The sequence below is a fragment of the Rutidosis leptorrhynchoides genome, chromosome 3 (assembly GCF_046630445.1).
Source record: "Rutidosis leptorrhynchoides isolate AG116_Rl617_1_P2 chromosome 3, CSIRO_AGI_Rlap_v1, whole genome shotgun sequence".
NCBI classification, from domain to species: Eukaryota; Viridiplantae; Streptophyta; class Magnoliopsida; order Asterales; family Asteraceae; genus Rutidosis; species Rutidosis leptorrhynchoides.
The window spans coordinates 563,475,174-563,484,615 of NC_092335.1; positions in this window are offsets into that span (position 1 = coordinate 563,475,174).

Here is a 9,442-nt window from a genome sequence, read left to right on the forward strand (position 1 = left end):
GAAGCTCTTAGTATTCACCTGAGAATAAACATGCTTTAAACGTCAACAAAAATGTTGGTGAGTTATAGGTTTAACCTATATATATCAAATCGTAACAATAGACCACAAGATTTCATATTTCAATACACATCCCATACATAGAGATAAAAATCATTCATATGGTGAACACCTGGTAACCGGCGTTAACAAGATGCATATATAAGAATATCCCCATCATTCCTGGACACCCTTCGGATATGATATAAATTTCGAAGTACTAAAGCATCCGGTACTTTGGATGGGGTTTGTTAAGCCCAATAGATCTATCTTTAGGATTCGCGTCAATTAGGGTGTCTGTTCCCTAATTCTTAGATTACCAGACTTAATAAAAAGGGGCATATTCAATTTCGATAATTCAACCATAGAATGTAGTTTCACGTACTTGTGTCTATTTTGTAAATCATTTATAAAACCTGCATGTATTCTCATCCCAAAAATATTAGATTTTAAAAGTGGGACTATAACTCACTTTCACAGATTTTTACTTCGTCGGGAAGTAAGACTTGGCCACTGGTTGATTCACGAACCTATAACAATATATACATATATATCAAAGTATGTTCAAAATATATTTACAACACTTTTAATATATTTTGATGTTTTAAGTTTATTAAGTCAGCTGTCCTCGTTAGTAACCTACAACTAGTTGTCCTCAGTTAGATGTACAGAAATAAATCGATAAATATTATCTTGAATCAATCCACGACCCAGTGTATACGTATCTCAGTATTGATCACAGCTCAAACTATATATATTTTGGAATCAACCTCAACCCTGTATAGCTAACTCCAACATTCACATATAGAATGTCTATGGTTGTTCCGAAATATATATAGATGTGTCGACATGATAGGTCGAAACATTGTATACGTGTCTATGGTATCTCAAGATTACATAATATACAATACAAGTTGATTAAGTTATGGTTGGAATAGATTTGTTACCAATTTTCACGTAGCTAAAATGAGAAAAATTATCCAATCTTGTTTTACCCATAACTTCTTCATTTTAAATCCGTTTTGAGTGAATCAAATTGCTATGGTTTCATATTGAACTCTATTTTATGAATCTAAACAGAAAAAGTATAGGTTTATAGTCAGAAAAATAAGTTACGAGTCATTTTTGTAAAGGTAGTCATTTCAGTCGAAAGAACGACGTCTAGATGACCATTTTAGAAAACATACTTCCACTTTGAGTTTAACCATAATTTTTGGATATAGTTTCATGTTCATAATAAAAATCATTTTCTCAGAATAACAACTTTTAAATCAAAGTTTATCATAGTTTTTAATTAACTAACCCAAAACAGCTCGCGGTGTTACTACGACGGCGTAAATCCGATTTTACGGTGTTTTTCGTGTTTCCAGGTTTTAAATCATTAAGTTAGCATATCATATAGATATATAACATGTGTTTAGTTGATTTTAAAAGTCAAGTTAGAAGGATTAACTTTTATTTGCGAACAAGTTTAGAATTAACTAAACTATGTTCTAGTGATTACAAGTTTAAACCTTCGAATAAGATAGCTTTATATGTATGAATCGAATGATGTTATGAACATCATTACTACCTCAAGTTCCTTGGATAAACCTACTAGAAATGAAAAAAATAGATCTAGCTTCAAAGGATCCTTGGATGGCTTGAAAGTTCTTGAAGCAGAATCATGACACGAAAACAATTTCAAGTAAGATTTCCACTCGAAATAAGATTGTTATAGTTATAGAAATTGAATTAAAGTTTGAATATGATTATTACCTTGTATTAGAAAGATAACCTACTATAAGTAACAAAGGTTTCTTGATCTTGGATGATTACTTGGAATGGATTTAGAAAACTTGGAAGTAAACTTGCAATCTTGGAAGTATTCTTGATTTTATGAAACTAGAACTTTTGGAATTTATGAAGAACACTTAGAACTTGAAGATAGAACTTGAGAGAGATCAATTAGATAAAGAAAATTGAAGAATGAAAGTGTTTGTAGGTGTTTTTGGTCGTTGGTGTATGGATTAGATATAAAGGATATGTAATTTTGTTTTCATGTAAATAAGTCATGAATGATTACTCATATTTTTGTAATTTTATGAGATATTTCATGCTAGTTGCCAAATGATGGTTCCCACATGTGTTAGGTGACTCACATGGGCTGCTAAGAGCTGATCATTGGAGTGTATATACCAATAGTACATACATCTAAAAGATGTGTATTGTACGAGTACGAATACGGGTGCATACGAGTAGAATTGTTGATGAAACTGAACGAGGATGTAATTGTAAGCATTTTTGTTAAGTAGAAGTATTTTGATAAGTGTCTTGAAGTCTTTCAAAAGTGTATGAATACATATTAAAACACTACATGTATATACATTTTAACTGAGTCGTTAAGTCATCGTTAGTCGTTACATGTAAATGTTGTTTTGAAACCTTTAGGTTAACGATCTTGTTGAATGTTGTTAACCCATTGTTTATTATAACAAATGAGATGTTAAATTGTTATATTATCATGATATTATGATATATAATATATCTTAGTATGATATATATACAGTTAAATGTCGTTACAACGATAATCGTTACATATATGTCTCGTTTCGAAATCATTAAGTTAGTAGTCTTATTTTTACATATGTATTTCGTTGTTAATACACTTAATAATATATTTACTTATCATTTAACATAATTAACCAAGTGTATCAATATCTTAATATGATTCATATGTACCTAGTAAGACGTTGTTATAACGATAATCGTTATATATATCGTTTTCGAGTTTCTTAAATTAATAGTCTCATTTTTATGTATATAACTCATTGTTAAAATACCTAATGAGATACATACTTATAATAAAATCATGTTAACTATATATATAACCATATATATGTCATCGTATAGTTTTTACAAGTTTTAACGTGCGTGAATCACCGGTCAACTTGGGTGGTCAATTGTCTATATGAAACCTATTTCAATTAATCAAGTCTTAACAAGTTTGATTGCTTAACATGTTGGAAACACTTAATCATGTAAATAACAATTTCATTTAATATATATATATAAACATGGAAAAGTTCAGGTCACTACAGATGAATGCTTACAAAATAATTATGTGACTGTAGAAGATCTCCATGTTTTATGGGAAGGTCTCAAAAGCAGATTCAATAATCAAAGAGAAATTTTTACTTCCAGCTGCTATGGATCAATGGAGAACATTAAGGTTCCAAAACTTTAAGAAAGTAAATGAATACAGCTCAGCTCTGTATAATACAGTCTCACAACTTAAATTCTGTGGACATGAAATAAGTGATGCAGACATGTTGGAGAAAACTTTCTCCACAATGAATGCTGCCAACATCACAGTGCAAAGAAATTTGAGAATGCTAAAGTTCAACACATATCCTGAACTTAATTCATATCTCTTAGTTGCAGAGCAAAATGATGAGCTATTAATGAAAAATCAGCAATCCCGTCCTACTGGTACACTTGCAATCCCTGAAGCAAATACTGCAAATAATTATAAACAGGGACAAGGACGCGGGCAAGGTCGTGGTTATAATAACTATCGCCATCATCATGCCAAAAGCCATAACTATGGTAGAAACCATCCTTATGGTAATGGGAATGGGCGTGGACGTGGCCATGGTGGTCAAAGAAATAATAATCCACGAAAATATAAATATCAACCACAAAACAAGCCCACTAAACAAGATGTTGAAGAAAATTCTTCTAAAAATTCTGAAGAATCTTGTTACAGATGTGGTAGAATGGGCCACTGGGCTAATACTTGCCGAACATCTAAACATCTTGTTAAGATGTATCAGGATTCGCTGAAAGGTAAAGAAAAGGAAGTAAATTTTGTGGATAATATTGATCCAACAGTCACTGAGCAACCATCTGATTTATATGAAGATTTCTTGAATTAAATTAATATGTTTCTTTTATAAATAAAACGATTTAACCTTTGTCATCATGTTTTCTCAAATGTTTCAGTTCTATATGTTTTATCAAATGTTCCAGTTCTATGTTTGATGTTTCAATTCTATGTATGTCAAATGTTTCAGTTTTATCTATTTGTGTGTAATAAACATTTTGTGTAACATTTATATACTTACTGTTTGTTTCTTATATATGAAGTTTAATATGAATTCTGCTGGAACACAACATCAATCAAGTAGTGGAGATCTCTGTATAGCAGATAGTGGTACTACACACACTATACTTAAATCTGAAAAATATTTCATTGATTTGAAACCAACGGAAGGAACTATACATACAATATCAGGTGCTGCTAACTTGATAGAAGGGATATGAAAGGCAAAATTCATATTACCAAACGGTACAACATTTTTAATTAATAATGCCTTATTCTCTCCTAAGTCAAGCAGAAATTTATTGAGTTTTTCTGACATATACCTTAATGGATATGATTATCAGTCAGTAACGGCAGAAAATGAGAAATATTTAAGTATCACTAACAAGAATCACCTGATTGAAAAACTGCCAAGACTTAATACTGGATTACATTATACACATATAAATGTACCAGAAGCACATATGGTGATTAAAGAAAAGTATATTGATTCTGGTGTATTTAATTTATGGCATAACAGATTGGGCCATTCAGGATCAACAATGATGAAAAGAATTATTGAATGTACACATGGACATCCACTGAAGGATAGAAAAATCCTTCATGATACAATGGTTCCATGTATATCTTGCTCTCTTGGAAAATTGATAACTAGACCCTCACCACTTAAGGTTGAGAAAGAATCACCAATGTTTCTTGAAAGAATTCAAGGTGATATTTGTGGACCAATTCATCCACCATGTGGACCATTTAGATATTTCATGGTCCTAATAGACGCATCTAGTAGATGGTCTCATGTTTGTCTATTATCAAGCCGTAATGTGGCATTTGCAAAATTTCTTGCCGAAATTATTAAATTGAGAGCACATTTTCCTGATTACATCATTAAAAAGGTGAGACTTGATAATGATGGTGAGTTTACATCTCAAGCATTTAATGACTATTGCATGTCTATAGGAATTGTTGTTGAACATTCTGTTGCTCATGTGCATACACAAAATGGTTTAGCCGAGTCACTGATTAAACGTTTACAGTTAATCGCTAGACCATTGATAATGAGAACAAAACTCCCTGTATCTATATGGGGTCATGCAATTTTACATGCTGCTGCATTGATTCGCATCAGACCAAGTGCAAGTCATAAATATTCCCCCCTACAACTTTCTTTTGGTCAAGAGCCAAATATTTCCCACCTTAGAACATTTGGTTGTGCAGTATATGTTCCAATTGCACCACCACAATGTACAAAAATGGGTCTTCAAAGGAGGTTGGGAATATATGTTGGATATGAAACATCTTCAATCATAAGGTATATTGAACCTATGACAGGTGATGTTTTTACAGCACGTTTTGCTGATTGTCATTTTAATGAAACATTGTTTCCTAGATTAGGGGGAGAAATAAAAAATAAAGAAAATGATGTTTCATGGTGTGAACCTCAATTAAAGTATCTTGATCCTCACATAAAAGAATGCGAGATAGAAGTTCAAAAGATAATGCATATACAAGAACTTGCAAATCAATTGCCTGATGCATTCACAGATACAAAAAGGGTGACTAAATCATATATACCAGCAGTTAATACTCCAGCTCGAGTTGAGATTCCAAATCGAAAAACTGATAATGTAGTCACTCAAGAATATATGCCACGTCTGAAACGTGGGAGACCAGTTGGTTCCAAAGATAAAAATCCTCGAAAAAGAAAATCAGCTGATAATAAGGTAAAAGAAAGTGTTCAAGAAGAACCACAAATCAGTACTCCTACTGCAGAGGAGATTGATGATGTCAATACAGAAATTGCAATCAATTATGCACATTCAAAAATATTATGGAACCGAAATGAAATGAAAAATCTTGATGAGAAATTTTCATTTAATGTTGCATATGACATCATGAATAATGATGATGATCCAGAACCAATATCTATGGTTGAATGTCAAAATAGACATGATTGGGCTCAATGGAAAGAAGCAATACGAGCTGAATTAGAATCACTCAATAAAAGAAAAGTTTTCGGATCCATCATTCTCACTCCTAAAGATGTGAAACCTGTAGGATACAGATGGATTTTTGTCCGAAAAAGAAATGAGAAAAATGAAGTTACAAGGTATAAAGCTAGACTTGTAGCTCAAGGTTTTTCTCAAAGACCGGGAATTGATTATGAAGAAACTTATTCCCCTGTTATGGATGCAATTACTTTTAGATACTTAATCAGCCTGGCAGTTTCTAAAAATTTAGAAATGCATCTCATGGATGTTGTGACTGCTTATCTATATGGATCACTTGATAGTGATATATATATGAAGATACCTGAAGGATTTAAGGTACCAGAAGCATCAAATGCAAAACCCAAAGAAATGTATTCGATTAAATTACAAAGATCTTTATATGGGTTAAAACAATCGGGACGTATGTGGTATAACCGATTAAGTGATTACTTGATAAGAAATGGGTATACAAATAACCTTACTTGTCCTTTTATTTTCATTAAGAAAACAACATCCGGATATGTGATCATAGCTGTTTATGATGATGATCTTAACATCATAGGTACAAATAAAGAGATCCATGAAGCCATTCAACTTCTAAAGAAAGAATTTGAAATGAAAGATATCAGAAAAACCAAGTATTGCCTTGGTTTACAAATTGAGCATATGCCTAATGGTTTACTTGTACATCAAACAACATATACTGAAAAGATTCTGAAATGTTTCAATATGGACAAGGCAAAACCATTAAGTACTCCTATGGTTGTTAGATCACTCAATGTTGAAACTGATCCATTTCGTCCATGTGAAGATCATGAAGATATTCTTGGACCAGAAGTACCATATCTTAGTGCAATTGGAGCTCTTATGTATCTTACAAATTGTACAAGACCTGACATTTCTTTTGCAGTTAATTTGTTGGCAAGGTTCAGCTCTGCTCCTACCAAAAGACACTGGAATGGGATCAAACACATATTTCGATACCTTCGAGGAACTACTGATTTAGGATTATTTTATTCTAACGAATCAAAACAAGATTTGGTTGGTTATGCTGATGCAGGTTATTTATCTGATCCACATAAAGCTAAATCTCAAACTGGATATGTATTTCTAAATGGAGGTACTGCAATATCATGGCGTTCTCAAAAACAAACACTTGTTGCTACATCATCAAATCATGCCGAAGTGATTGCATTACATGAAGCTACTCGGGAATGTTTTTGGTTGAGATCAATGACACAAATCATTACTGATTCTTGTGGACTAGAACGCGATAAAAGTCCAACAATTATCTATGAAGATAATGCAGCTTGCATAGCACAGATGAAAGAAGGGTATATCAAAAGTGACCGAACCAAACACATACCTCCTAGATTCTTCTCATACACTCAAAATCTCATTAAGGACAACGAGATTGAAATGAGATATGTTCAATCCAGCAAAAACTCTGCTGATCTTTTCACGAAAGCACTTCCAACTGCTATTTTTAGAACACACGTTCATAACATTGGCATGAGACATGTTCAAAAGATGTAACAACTGAAGCGATGTCTACTTGAGGGGGAGTCAACTCCATGTTGCACTCTTTTTCCCTTAGCTAAAGTTTTTTTCCACTGAGTTTTCTTTAGCAAGGTTTTTAACGAGGCAGTAACTTACAGTTGATCTTAAACAAACAAAATTGCTATCCAAGGGGGAGTGTTATAATATATAAATATATATATAAATGGATAGTCAATTATTGATACACAAAAGTAATATTATTGTATTACCTAAACTTGTGATATTTTTGCTATAAATAGCCATGAATGCAAGCATTAAACTTGCACCATTTTCTCACACTTACAAAGTGTTTCTTTCTTTTTCTCCATTATCATCTTTGTTCTTACACTTCATTATTAGCATTCTTAATCAAGAATCAAACCACTAAAGGTAGTTATAAGCCTACTGAATTATAACATCAAGAATCAAACCACTAAAGGTAGTTATAAGCCTACTGAATTATAACAAAAAATTTATTTAATCTTCTTTTTCTATTTTTTGTTCTCGTCTTCTTTCATTTATTAGTAATATCTTTACATAACACTGAACGATTTGAAGATCTTATACTCATTAAACAGCAACCATCGTCATTCAATATTTCACACCACCTGCAAACTTATTAAATTGCTTCTAACTCTTAATTAAAACCAAATAATATCAAATCCAATAATAAAGCCAAGGTTCAATAGTATACAAATCATATTACATTTCCAATTTAATTAATCAAACACAGCTAGCTGGTAACAACCTATTAACTATACAAATATAACTATAGGTACAATACAACAATCGTATCACAAATATAAACACCAATTTATAGCTCCGATTGTTGCTATTGTTGTGGTTATAAACACAAATTTAATTTAATATTAGTCTATTTGTAGGGAAAAATAATCGAAGTTGGGTTGTTACCGGAATCAACCATTATTCTCACCGGAATCCGCCATTGTTCTCGCCGAAATCAACCAGATCTGTCAACCAACACGATTGTTCATCAAAATCCACCAGATCATTTCATCGGGTCTTCCTCCTTTTTCGCTGCAACCATCACCAAATCTTCCTCTTTTTTGGTGCCAGATTTCGGTTTCTTTCCAGTGGTTGAACGAAAGCGGTGTTCTGGTGAACGGAATCATCATCTCATCGTTTTATAACGAAAGTTTTGAATCACAAAAGAATGACTTTTGATGAATTAAAAATGTGAATTACGTAGTACTCCGTAGTAATTAAAGGTGGGGTAATATTGGGAAAATAAACAAAAGAATTGGCTATATGGGGATTACATAGCCTTTTGGCATTTCTGATACAGCCTTCCAATTAGTCCCAGATTAATATAAAGTCAAAAGTAAACAGCCAAGGAATCTTACCGAATAAGCATTTCATTCAACTAAGCACATTAAGTCAAAAGTAAACAAGGCCTAAGTATGTTATCTATTTTGGTATTTTGGGTGTACTAACTAACCAAATTTTCTATTAATGACAAAATGAGTACTAAATAATTTTCCATACTTTTTTTTTTTTTTAATAAATTTAAAATTTTAATTTAAATAAGTAAAGCTAAATCATTTTTCTCAACAATTTGAGGACATATGCCGATTGTAAAGTTATAAAGTAAAACATTTCTCACGCCAACGCGCGAGCTACCCCGCTCGTATATACCACTCCCTATAGTTAGTTATCCGCTAGTTACCCGCTAGTTACCCGTCATTACCCGTAACTAACCATAGGCACCGTTTAGTTATCCGCGTTAGTTACCCGCATTCATCATGGATTTGGCGAGAGTGTTATATGCATGTGG